This window comes from Nylanderia fulva, unplaced genomic scaffold, assembly GCF_048542155.1.
Source record: "Nylanderia fulva isolate GAGA-0341 unplaced genomic scaffold, ASM4854215v1 Scaffold136, whole genome shotgun sequence".
NCBI lineage: Eukaryota > Metazoa > Arthropoda > Insecta > Hymenoptera > Formicidae > Nylanderia > Nylanderia fulva.
In genome coordinates, this window is record NW_028189580.1 from 146,190 (window position 1) to 160,753 (window position 14,564).

The 14,564-nt window shown below is 30.9% G+C and overlaps 1 long non-coding RNA gene across 5 annotated transcripts; it reads left to right on the plus strand.

Moving 5' to 3' along the window:
- The first annotated feature begins 8,217 nt into the window (after positions 1-8,217).
- LOC114936331 (uncharacterized) lies at positions 8,218-13,181 on the plus strand. 5 transcript variants are annotated; one of them, XR_003820686.2, is made up of 12 exons: positions 8,252-8,543; positions 8,751-8,934; positions 9,215-9,439; positions 9,606-9,694; positions 9,822-9,947; positions 10,206-10,302; positions 10,744-10,821; positions 10,937-11,010; positions 11,300-11,373; positions 11,773-11,885; positions 12,741-12,953; positions 13,067-13,181. It is a non-coding gene; the product is annotated as an uncharacterized LOC114936331 (long non-coding RNA). The 5 variants fall into 5 exon arrangements; XR_003820685.2 differs by having other exon boundaries at positions 9,828-9,947; positions 10,206-10,318; XR_003820684.2 differs by having other exon boundaries at positions 8,255-8,470; positions 10,206-10,318.
- Positions 13,182-14,564: the final 1,383 nt, after the last annotated feature.

The window sequence follows — 14,564 nt, forward strand, 5'->3', positions numbered from 1 at the left end:
GACTACGTATTCAGAGTACAATTTTGTAGATGGGCTCTTGAGATGTTAGATCAGAATCCAGATTTTTTTAGTAATATTTGTTTCAGTGATGAAGCAACATTCATCAGCAATGGTAGTCTCAATAGGCATAATTGCCACTATTGGTCACCAGAAAATCCACATTGGTATCGTGAGGTGCTTAATCAACATCGTTGGAGTTTGTATGTATGGGTAGGCATTTGCAATGGCCAAGTCATTGGACCTCATTTTTTTGAACGTCCAATTAATAGTCCAATGTATTTAGACTTCCTCGAAAATGATTTGCCAGCATACCTAGAGAATGTTCCCCTTGCAGTTAGACTAAATTTATGGTATCAACAAGATGGTGCTCCTGCTCATTATGCTCGTCTTGTACGGATATTTTTGAATCAAAGATTCCCAAATCGGTGGATAGGGCGGGATGGACCAGTTCTGTGGCCTCCGAGATCACCGGATTTGAACCCCCTTGATTTCTTTTTATGGGGATACGTTAAAGATGCAGTGTATAGTGAAGCTCCAACAACAAGATTGAATATGATGGAAAGAATAAGAAGAGCTTGTGAAGCTATAACTCCTTTAATGCTAGAAAATGTACAACGTAACTTTCGCTGTCGATTACTGTTATCCTTAGAAAATAATGGTGCACACTTTGAGCATCTCCTTCATGCGGAGAGAGCTGATAATAATGCAATCTTGCCTTAACTGGTTGGGTCACCACTCGACCTTGCTTTAACTGGTTGGGTCACCACACGACCTTGCCTTCACTGGCTGGGTCACCACTCGACCTTGCCTTCACTGGCTGGGTCACTACTTAACCTTGCCTTAACTGGTTGTGTCACCACTCGATCTTGCCTTCACTGGCTGGGTCACTACTCGACCTTGCCTTAACTGGTTGGGTCACCACTCGACCTTGCCTTCACTGGCTGGGTCACTACTTGACCTTGCCTTAACTGGTTATGTCACCACTCGACCTTGCCTTCACTGGCTGAGTCACTACTCGACCTTGCCTTCACTGGTTGGGTCACCACTCGACCTTGCTTTCACTGGCTGGGTCACTACTCGACCTTGCCTTCACTGGTTGGGTCACCACTCGACCTTGCCTTCACTGGCTGGGTCACTACTTGACCTTGCCTTAACTGGTTGAGTCACCACTCGACCTTGCCTTTACTGGCTGGGTCACTACTTGACCTTGCCTTAACTCGTTGGGTCACCACTCGACCTTGCCTTTACTGGCTGGGTCACTACTCGACCTTGCCTTAACTGGTTGGGTCACCACTCGACCTTACCTTCACTGGCTGGGTCACTACTTGACCTTGCCTTAACTGGTTGTGTCACCACTCGACCTTGCCTTTACTGGTTGGGTCACTACTTGACCTTGCCTTAACTGGTTGGGTCACCACTCGACCTTGTCTTCACTGACTGGGTCACTACTCGACCTTGCCTTAACTGGTTGGGTCACCACTCGACCTTGCCTTCACTGGCTGGGTCACTACTCGACCTTGCCTTTACTGGTTGGGTCACTACTTGACCTTGCCTTAACTGGTTGGGTTACCACTCGACCTTGCCTTTACTGACTGGGTCACTACTCGACCTTGCCTTAACTGGTTGGGTCACCACTCGACCTTGCCTTCACTGGCTGGGTCACTACTCGACCTTGCCTTCACTGGCTGGGTTACCACACGTTCAAGCACCCCGAATTGTGAGAGGCGAGGGGACTCACGTTAATCAAGCACCCCGAAGGGAACAGAAAACTGCTACGTCCACGTCGTTGTTCCTGGGTTACGCTAAAAGCAGTTTCTTGAGAAGTAATTAATGAGTAATAAAAAATAATGAGAAGTTTGTTTTAAGACTAATTTCGAGTATTAACAATAAAAACGTGGTATTTTTATTGTTAATGTATTGCAGAATCGTAAGCATGGGTTCTCAGTAAGAGAAATCGAAGAAATTGAATTTTGTCGATTACAGCGCCATCTATCTTGAATCGAGAAAAATGTTTCAGACAAATTGTATGTGTTTTTAGCCAAAGATTCCGAATATGCAATAAAAAATAGGGGTTTCCATTTAAGATTTCAAACTTGCCCCCCCTCACCGCCTAGGGGGAGAGGTGGGGGGGCTAATGTTAACGTCATTGTACGTCCCCCTCGAAATGACGAAATTTTGATTATAAACATTTTTTCGTAGTGTGCTTATTTTTCGAGTTATTTGGCTGCCTAAGTTAAAATGGGTCACCCTGTATATATATACACAGGGTGATTCATTTTAATTTATCACCCAAAATATTTCCTATTGTAAATTTCTTATATATATATATATATATAAGAAATTTACAATAGGAAATATTAAATAAAATATTTACACGTACTTAGCCAGTGATGCTATTCTCGCAGGTGGTTTGTTCTCTACATCAGCCAAATCTAAATTTTTATTTAGCTCAGCAGGCAAGCAAAAGCTTTCCTCGAAGACATTCTTTTCACTATTATCTTTTTTTTTCAGAGCATTATTTGTACTATTATTTCTAAGCAATGATTTATCATCTTCCATTTCTACAATTAAATGCAATATAATAATTATAATAATTAATATATTACTTAAATACGTAATATATTTTAATTTAATTTATTTAATATGTTAAATATATAATAGCTAATATCAGAAATGCTCACAAATGCCACAAAATTAAAATGCAATTAACCCTTAATTCGTATTGGTGGGCGATTTATGTCCGTGTAATTTCTAAAAGTATTATATTTCTACTTCACATATTTGCAAGAACAATATATTTAAGTAAATTATTTTTCAAATTTATTATTCTAGTCTATTTAGAAAGATCAAAGAAGGTGTATGAATTTAAAAAAATTTTTTTAAACACTTTCACTAATTAATAAGATGCATCAAAAATAATTGACCCACCTGTACGGTGTCTATAGGTGCCAAAAATTACAATACGGAGTAAGGGTTAATAATTAATTTTTTACATGAATATATTTTTTAATTAAAAATCATATATATTGTCAGGAAATTTTTAATTTGTGAATATATATATATATATATATATATGTGTGTGTGTGTGTGTCATTATAAATAAAAAAGATTTCTGGGTTATTAAAATATCTGAAAGAAAAAGGAACATGCACAGATAGCTCAAAAAATATTTTGCTGAAAAAGTTTTCGGATTTTGATTTAGAATTACAAATGAATTTAACAATAACAATACTTCAAAATATCATCAATATTATTCAGATTAAATGAAGGAATTTGCACAAACTTTAAAGGCATCTGCCGAAACTTTAAACAAATTGTTACACTGTAAAAAAAAAGTTAATCTAACAGATAATGTTGTTCAATACGCCTAACAAAATATTTATTTAAATGAAGTAAAAATATATTTAAATCAATAAAATATGCTATCTACAATTAAGTAGGTACTTTATCAATTCAAATATATTTTTGCTTTATTTAAATAAATATGTTGTTGTGCGTATTGAACTAAATTATCTGTTAGATTGATTATTTTTTTTACAGTGTACTATTTGCGAAAAATTATATAACAGTAGTATTAAAATTAGATCCATAACTTTTGTGATGTGCTCCGGTAAATTTTAATACTTTTTAAAAAACTAGGGTGTATATTTATTCCAAAACAAATAAAAACATCATTTAAACATGTACAAATAATACAAATGTTTATACATATAATTATGAACCTATGACATATGATAAAATTATGTAGGAATGTAATTGCTGAAGAAAAAAATTTCAAAAATACACAAAAAAAATTCAAGAAAACAAACAATTTCATGACATAATGAAGTTATATACTGTAAATTTTTAATAGAAGTTTTATATAGAAATAGTATAAAACCTAGTTTAAATATGTTAATTGTTTAAAGGGGATCAATACTGTAACGGCTTAAAAAAGTAACCCTTTTTGCGAATTTTTTGTAACATCCATAAAGCAGATAGATAAATAATGTTTTTGCATTAAATTGTTATTCTTTGAATTATTAAAAAATATTTTTTATTTGATTAAATACATTTTTATTTTAATATAAAATGTGTCTGTAGTAGACTCTGCATTATTTATCGGTTTTATTGCACCTGGGATCCTTAAAAGTCATTTGAAATTAAAAAACCCAAGATTTTTTTGAAGTATATAAATGTAGTTTCAGTTTAGCGTACAGATTTCTTTTTACAATTAAAATTTCCTATTCTTATGATTTGTACGATAAAAAACGGTTTTCTTTTTTTGAAAAATTTTAAAATTTTATTTAAAAATGCACCATTTTACGAATAATGAAGACATTAAAATTTCTGTACGCTTAACTGAAACTAATATATTTATATATTTCAAAAAAATTTTGACTTTTTAAATTTTAGATGACTTTTAAGGACTCCACGTGCAAGGCCGATAGATAATACAGAGTCTACTACAAATACATTTTATATTAAAATAAAAATGTATTTAACTAAATAAAAAAATATTTTTTAATAGTTCAAAGAACAATAAATTCAATGCAAAAACATTTATTTAACTACCTGCTTTATGGGCATCCCAAAAAATTCGCAAAAAAGAGCTACTTTTTTTAGCCATCACAGCGTTGATCCCCCTTAAAGATTACTGTGACCGACCGGAAAAATAGATAATTTTTAAGCATGGATTACGAAGAAATATAAAAAAACTATAAACTTGTAATTTAGTACTTTATTTAAGTACACGATAAAAAAATTTGTTGAAATTTTGGTTTGATTTTTAGCATAAAAATTGTTAATTAATTTGTTAATATTTTGCAAACTAACAATGATATTGAAAAAATCCTATGTCAATGTTTAGAGAAAGGTTAATAAAAAAAAAAAAACTTTAAGTCGATCCAATGAGTACATACCGAAAAATCTTCGACACTAGTGAAAAAAATTAGTTTTTTTTAACATTTAATAAATGATATTAAAAATATTATTTACGTTTTCTTTTTACATGCTTTTATACCCCTCGCATACTTAAATAAAGTACTAAATTACAAGTTTATAGCTTTTTTTTATTTCTTAGTAACTCATGCTTTAAAATTATTTATTTTTTCGACCGGTCAGTACAGTCTAATCCCTTAACAAAAGATTTCGAAACATTTGCTATATTTAGAATATACCGCTCTAACATAAGAAACGTACACTCGAAAATAGTGTGATCAATGACGATAGGGAAAAGATATATTAAAAATATATTTCAAACATCATTAAAAAATTTTTGTATAAAAGTGGACATGTATTTTTAATATTATAGATCCTAAAAAAATCGAAAAGACACTTTATATATTAAGAATTATAAGGGCTTGACAAAAATCGCAATAATTCTTGACTTGTAAATTGGTAACATATAAAAAAATATGTTATCATTTTCTTATTAAATAATAACATTGAGTGATTTGTTAAATAATATAGAAATGGGAATTGTTACATATTTTGGCTCCATTTTTTTAATTTAGCAACAAGTTGGCGCGCCTTTCTGTGCAGACCTTTAATTAGTCGCGCCGACCTCTCGTTACTAAGTTAAGAAAATGGAGCCAAATGCAACAATTCCCATCTCTATATTGTTTAACAAATCACTCAATTATTGTCTAATGCCAAAAGAACGCGACAAATATATTGCGACAAGAAATATAACATATAAGATTAATAAAATATATAGAAAATTGAAAATAAAAAACCGCGATCTCTTTCTTTCGAATAATTTTTTTAATCATCATTAAATAAAAAAAGAAATTATCAATTTAATTGTTACACGATGTTAGATATTCACTGCAGATATTTGATAAATTAAAATAATATGTAAAACGTATAGAATTTAGCAACGAGTTGGCGCGCCTTTGTGTGCAGGCCTTTAGTTAGTCGCGCCGACGTCTCGTTGCTAAGTTACGAAAATCGAGCTAAATGCAACAATTCCCATCTCTATATTGTTTAACAAATCACTCAATTATTGTCTAATGCCAAAAGAACGCGACAAATATATTGCAACAAGAAATATAACATGTAAGATTAATAAAATATATAGAAAATTGAAAAAAAAACCGCGATCTCTTTCTCTCGAATGATTTCTAATCATCATTAAATAAAAAAGAAATTATCAATTTAATTGATACACGATGTTAGATATTCACTGCAGATATTTGATAAATTAAAATAATATGTAAAAAGTATAGAATTTAACAACGAGTTGGCGCGCCTTTGTGCGCAGGCCTTTAGTTAGTCGCGCCGACGTCTCGTTGCTAAGTTACGAAAATCGAGCCAAATGCAACAATTCCCATCTTTCTATATTATTTAACAAATTATTTAATTATTGTATAATGCCAAAAGAACGCGACAAATATATTGCGACAAGAAATATAACATATAAGATTAATAAAATATATAGAAAGTTGAAAAAAAACCGCGATCTCTTTCTCTCGAATGATTTCTAATCATCATTAAATAAAAAAGAAATTATCAATTTAATTGATACACGATGTTAGATATTCACTGCAGATATTTGATAAATTAAAATAATATGTAAAAAGTATAGAATTTAACAACGAGTTGGCGCGCCTTTGTGCGCAGGCCTTTAGTTAGTCGCGCCGACGTCTCGTTGCTAAGTTACGAAAATCGAGCCAAATGCAACAATTCCCATCTTTCAATATTATTTAACAAATTATTTAATTATTGTATAATACCAAAAGAACGCGACAAATATATTGCGATAAGAAATATAACAAATAATATTAATAAAATATATAGAAACTTGAAAATAAAATACCGCGAATCTCTTTCTCTCGAATGATTTCTAATCATCATAAAATAAAAAAGAAATTATCAATTTAATTGTTACATGCTGTTAGGTACTCACTGCGGATATTTGATAAATCAAAATAATGATGTAGAAAGTATGGAATTCCTCGAGATAACTTCGCAAATATCGGAGGCACAAAATACACGTCCGTATGGGCTCACGTTATCGCAGAGAAAGAGCGAAAAAACAAAATCGCCGCGCTAGGAGGATCTCGTTAAGTCACTGCACACATCATGCGCGACTTAAAACGCCAGCGTAGTTAACCAATCAGAAGATCCTAGTCCAAAACTAGCCAATTGGCAATGTGGATTGGTAGCATATATTGTCCAACCGTGCTTGCGTTGGTTGCGCGCGTAAAAATGGAGCTTTGATACAATTCAGACACTCCTATAATATTATATATTTAAAAAAAATATTATCATTGCTAAATTAATATTCAAATAGGGAAATAATTTTAATGTTGTCAAAATATAATATAAAAAATATAAAAAATAAAATTAATTAATGAAAGGCTCGTATAAATTAACAAAATTTAAAAAAGGTAAATATTGTAGGCCAACTAAACGAGCAATTAAATAAGATCTAAAGATTTATTAATAATTAAATAATTAAATTCTCATTCCGTTAGAGAAACAATATACAGCATAAACGTTTCGACTGTACTACAGTCTTTTTCAATACATAAAAATCAAATATTATAATACAAAGTTATAAATATTAAAATAAAAAGTTAGTTAAATATTAAAATACAAAGTTAGTTAAATATTAAAATACAAAGTTAAACGATTCTTCGCTGATGACCAATTTAGACTTCGCAACACACACTTGAAATGTCGAGAAGAAGAACTTGTTAAAACGATAATGTAAGTTGAAAGATTTTTTCATTTTCTCTGATATTAATTTAATTCGCGTAAAATATCCACAGCATGATATTAAATGTCGCAAAACTTGAAATCTCAGACCAATCGTTTTACTCATCCATTGGTCATCAGCGAAGAATCGTTTAACATTGTATTTTAATATTTAACTAACTTTGTATTTTAATATTTAACTTTTGTATTTTAATATTTGATTTTTATGTATTGAAAAATACTGTAGTGCAGTCGAAACGTTTACGCTGTATATTGTTTCTCTAACGGAATGAGAATTTAATTATTTAATTATTAATAAATCTTTAGATCTTATTTAATTGCTTGTTTAGTTGGCCTACAATATTTACCTTTTTTTAAATTTTATAAAAAATAATATTTGTATACGCCATATTGGTAAGGTACGGTTCGTACGAACTGTATTGTACGATATGTACCGATAATATGCACTAATACGTAGTACAGGTACAATGATGATACGCTGTACTACAATATCACGTATTGGTTTTGTACTGTTACCATACGGTTACTCCGTATGCTGCCATCTCGTGGCGGCACACTAATAGTACAGTAGCGGTATTTTGTGCAGGAATCGCACGCTTGGTTATCTGGGTCCCGAGAGGAGAAAACATACCCGGGAGAGAGAGTTCATAACCTAATCCTTGCAAAGTGTCACTTTAGCAGTGCAGTGGTCTCACAAATATACTCGTTTGGATAGTAAATAATTAGTTTACATGAACAGACCGTAATAATTGTGCAAGTGTAAAAGGTAACATAGACTTTATATATTGTTGATAGCAATAGTAAAGAAATCCAAGATATTTAACAGTATGTATATGGAGGTAAATTAAAGCAGTTCTATATTATCATTATTAAATACTATAAAGTTATTTATGATTAATTGATTATTAAGTATATATATTCACGTCTATCAATATTATTGTATAAACTAGAAAATGATATTAAAGAATCATATAAGTACTTGTGTGTGTTATTCCCCATGCATTAATCGGATGTCAGTAATACATGGTATTCATTATATTTAACAGTAAAAAGCACACCACCCGGAAACAGGAGTACAAGATATAACTTACAAGGAGACATCCTGCACTACAATGATGCAGGTGTCAGCAGGTCATTTGAATTGTATTTAGGTTTACCGCAACTTCAAGTATATTAACACAAATGCAGCCATGCAGAGAAAGTCACATATTTTACACTATTAGAGATGACGTAAGTTCAAATATTAAATATTAATTATTGAATAATTATAAAATTGTCTTATTTATATATGTGTATATATGTATAAAAGTTATGTTCTAGTGTAATATTCTTAAATCCATTTCTACTAATTATTGATTACAGTCCAGATATGTAAGATCCATTGACTACTTAGTTTATATTCATTAAAAAATCACACAGTCATATGCAAATTGGACTAATTGTCATTTAACGTCACTCTATTTATCACATAAAACATATGTGTATATTAATTTCACTTATCTTTACGCAGCGGAAAGAACTCCAAGATGATGAAAGGCTCCGTAAGATCACCAGAAGCATCTGAGGGGTCTCAGGGATTCCAGCGCATCAACAATTCCAAGATAACCAGGAAAACAGCTTCAGCATCTCAACGAAAACCCACTCCGTCCCAGATTAGAATGTTTAAAAGCATCAATTCAGGAATTTGACATTTCATCACAGCACTTGTAATAATTCCCAGCGAAACGCTCAATAGGTAGTGAAACAAAACTGCGCATGTTTCATCACCAACTTAGAGTTTTTAAAAAATGATCATAAGACATTCTAAAGTATATATTAACCGTTCAATTCTGTTTTGTTGATTTATTTTTAGCTTAGTGAACTTATTACTAGAAATAACTAAAGAGTCTGTATAATTTCAGATGACTGTCATGTTTCACTCACAGGAAGATCACTCGACTATTTTGAACTTCCATTTATGCATCCATTAGTTATTATAGATGCTTCACAGGTAATTATAATTATAGGTGTAGTACCAATATACTACTACACTTTAGTATCTTAATTTAACACTTAAAATTTAATAGTTGCATACATCTAACTTAAGTTAATTAGTCAAGTGTTAACTATCTATTAAGTTTTAGATTATAGGGAAGATGTAAAATGCCGAGACGCGGTTACAGCACATGTGCATTTCTTAACACTGTTCTTAGACGGAATTTATCACAGCACTATAAAATTTATCTAGATCGGACGTATATAAGGTTAGTATTATTTAACTAATATCAAGAGATATTCAACGCTAATATATTTCTCAAACTAGAGTATTTTAAAACAACAAGTCAAAGTATATTATAGATTCACCACCGGCTTATATTTTAAAACTTTATAAAAGAATATTAACTATTCAAGTCTATTTTCAATATCAGTCTATAAACTTGTTACAAACAGCATTAAAGTAGTCAAAGTATTTGTATGAGTAGACGTATTACTAAAAAGTAATCAATTCTATGTAATTTCAGATGATTATGATATTTCACACAACGGGAAGACCACCAAGTTATTTGAACTTCCGGCACCTTATTTATGCACCAGTTAGTTGTTATAAATGCATCATAGGTGATTATAATTACAGGTGCGATATTAATATAATATCACATCTCGCTATTACCATCTAACACTTGGAATTCATTAGTTACGTATATCTAGCTTGAAAACAATTGGTCAAATATTAACTGTCTGCTATGTTTTGGATTATAAGGATAAGATGTAAATGCCGAGGCACAATTGTAACGCAAAAGTGTTTCTCAGCACTGATCTAAAATGAATTTTTATCACCGCACTATAAATTTATCCAATTCAGTTATATATAAAATTAGTGTTTCTTTGGCTATCACAAACTAAAGTATTGAACAATAGGTCAAAGTATATTATAGATTTCACCACCAACTTTATATTTCTAAACTTTGTAGAAGAATACTAACTGTTCAAGTCTGTTTTTCAGTATCAATCTATAAACTTGCTAGTATTAAAATAGTCCTAATATTTGTATGATTCCAGGTAATATCACATAAGGCCACCAAGCTATCTTTCTCCTACAAACTTCGTTTATTTGAGGATATAATACAACACAGATATGTAAGTATAAACGATATTATACTCTATTATTTGGTGTTTGTCATTTAAGATTAGCCAATTCCTATACGACTTCATAGTTAGTCATATATGATATAAACTCTCTGTTGTATTTCAGATTGAGGAAAAAGGTGTAGAACGCAAAAGCGCAGTTACAAACACAAAGGCGTTCCTTGACACTGTTTTAAGGAGGTGTTTAAACATAACACTATAAGATTTACAAACTCTATCGTAATAAGATTAATGTTATTTTAGATAATATCAATGATGAATACTCAGCTATAATATTTACACAGGATAGTGATTAACTAAAATAATTAATGTGTAGTAAGACAATGCATATTCGCCCATAGGCTCAGTATTTTGGATAGTAATTTCTAAGTCCTGAAAATATATTCGTAGTCCAAATACTATGCATATTACTAAAATACTTAAGCTGTTTATGTAATTCCATAGAATTATCATATATTAATATCCGCAGAAAGACCGTCAGCTATCTTTTCATCTGCGCGCACCTCGTTTATAGGAGATTCATTACATCACAAATGTTAGCAGGTATAAATATTATGCTTACTGTTTTTTCATTTAACACTTGAAAATAGTCAGATATTTGTCTAGTTTCAAAGTTAATCAATTATAAGTAATTGTCCGTTGCATTGCAATTAAGAAAACATTATGTAAAACACCTAAAACACAGTTACAAACTCAAATGTAGTTCTTTGCTCTAGTCCAACGCGATGTTTTACAGCACATTCGTTTATTTGAGAAACAAATGACTATCAATTCACACAATCATCATATAAACTTGTAAATATAAAGTAAAATAAAATAAAGTATTTTATATGCTAATTATTGTTTGTTGTTTAGCACTTGTGACAAATCAATATATTTATCCAGCTTAGATCAAACATCAATTATAAGATATTTGTCTAAATATCGATTGATTTATTTCAGATTGGGAAGACGAGGCATGGGGCGCCAGAATATGGTTGCACATCCAAGTATAAATCCTACGCTATTCTAGGATGAAGAAACAGTGTTTGTTCACACATAATCAGATGACAAAGGTAGTTAAGGGGTTAGGCCACTGTAGAGCGCCCAAAAAAGGCCTATTTTTGATAATTTTTTACTATAAAACAAAAACAGTGATAGAAAATCCTTTTTAAGTACTTAATCTTACATACTTCGAAATATATAAAAAAAATTTTTTTGCATTTTTTTTTTACAAAATGGCGGTGACAGAGCTCTGCAACGATGACCACTCGTTTCGGACAGTGCCTTACGGGCGACCTACTAGCTGCTCCAATTTTTGCTGTAGAACAAAAAACCAAATTTTTTTTAATTCTTTATATCATTAGCTAGCGAACTACGTACGGAAATTAAAAAATAATTGTTTTTGTAAAAATGACACAAGTTTGAAGAAAAAGTTTCATTTTTTGACGAAAAATTTTGCACAAAATTGTTTGTAAAAAAAAAAGTTTACAACGGAACGTAAAATCCGTACGTAGTTCGCTGACAAATGTATCTTAGAAGCTACAGTTTAAATTTGAAGTAAATCGGTCAAGATTTGTGGGAGTTATGAGGTCGCCCAGTTTGAAAAAAGTGATTTCGAGAAAAACGCGTTTAAAGTTTTATGTAACTTCCAAAAATGACACTTAGGAATTTGTTTCCGTTATAAAACCTTTTTTTTCTTATTTCTAAGATCTTAAAGCATCATTTAAGCAAAAAAAAAAAAAAAACGATTTTTTGAAATTTCTACAGTGGCCTAACCCCTTAATTCAAACTACCCCTACTAGTAAGATTTTATAGTCATGTATATATATATGTGCATCTATATCAATATACAGATACAAAATTATATTATTTAATCAAGATTGATTATCCAAATATGAAGAATTATTAGTTTTGGATTTTCCTTCTAGATAACTCATCCAATAAGGTCAAGGATAAGGAGCAAACTGTTACTAATTACTTTCGGTGAAGATATAAATACTATCCGACTTCAACGCAACAGTACCAAAATACTATATTGCTTGACAGAGTCAGAATCAAGCTCCCAAGATAGATTAGGGGCAATGCAAACTTTTTTAACAATTATAACAATCAGCTACACGCATATTATAAGATGCATAATTGTAAGTCTGTTAAATTAGACATATTTTATAACTTAACATCTTGTTACATGAATCAAATGATTCTCCTACTTAAAAGGAAATCAACCACTTAAAGATTTCTTATTTTATTGCAGAAACAACTGGATCGTAGCACAGAAGAAGCAGCAAACATGAACAGTTCGTCCACTATTATTAACACTAGATATTTAAGATTTAATATCTTTCTGACAGTGTCTAAACCAATTTAGTTTAGCCTAATTTAATTAAAACTAATTAATGTAGTAATAATAATGTATTCTGAAATATAATATTTTAAAGTTATTACTAGTCCATTTTAATTGTTAATAGATTATATATATATGTCTTAAATATTCTTATTTATTGTCTAATCTATAACTATTATACTTGATTTCAATAATTTCAATTGATAATTATGTTATTAATTATCACATATCAAAATTTCGCGCATTTAATATATCAACCAATGAAGGATTGCCAGCACTTAACAGGCAGGTTGCCAACCTACTTGAGCACGCGCGCACTGCGCAGAACAAATGCGCTGTAGCAAGAACTGCCACGTGCAATTTATTTCAATATACTTATTTAATGAAAAAATGTTATATATTTATGTAAGTCACATAGAAAACACTTATATAATTATGTGTCTATTGTTTATAAGGCAATAAAAGGCACTTATAACTTATTAAAGGTTTAAAAGTCAGATTTTAAATGAAAATAACTACAGTTAGCAAAGCCAATGAGAGGCTGCCAGCGGATACACACGCAAATGCAGCCAACCCACTTTTGAGCACGCGAGCGCATTAGTCTAGTGGAAAACAGTTACAATTTAATAATTCAATTTTAACAATAACTAAAATTATTTCAACTATTCCTAGTCACTAGATAACAACTTGCAATTGTCAATAACATATATAAAATGTCTACTTCACCGTAAAAAATTCCGACCAGCTTATTGGAGAGCCCAAAGATTTTTGATAGATTTGCCCCAAGCCAGACAAGGATGGCAATAGTTTGGAATTGCAGCTGTCATTTATAAACAAACTAATAAGTTTTGATAGTCTGGATTTTCACATACACTAACAAATAATCGTAAGAGTATATTAAAAATATATTCCATCATGTGGAAAATTTATAACACCACAAATATAAACTTTCACTGCAGTCCACTGGAGTGAGAGAGACAGCAACAGATATAAATGAAAAGTATAATTTCCAGTCAAACTAACAAACTCTATCACTCCAAATTTTCACAGTTACTAATAAACAGTCATAGGAATGTATTAAAAATATATTCCAACACACAGAAAATATCTAAAGTCAAGAAAAATATACGTCAAGTGTAAGTCCACTGGTGTGAGAGAGATAGCAATAGTCTCCACACAATTTCATTAATTATGAATTAAATACTTAATAGAACTATTTGAAATTATTATATATAGTCAAGAACATAGTAACAAATAATCCCACAGTAAAATAATCCACTTTTAACACACTTTTAAGTCATAATGTCAATTGTCCTCCCTACCTGTCAATATCATGCACTAGACAGGCAGAGCACATGTCAATATTTAAGAGGCTTATTTTAAACAAAATACTTGTTCAATCAATTTG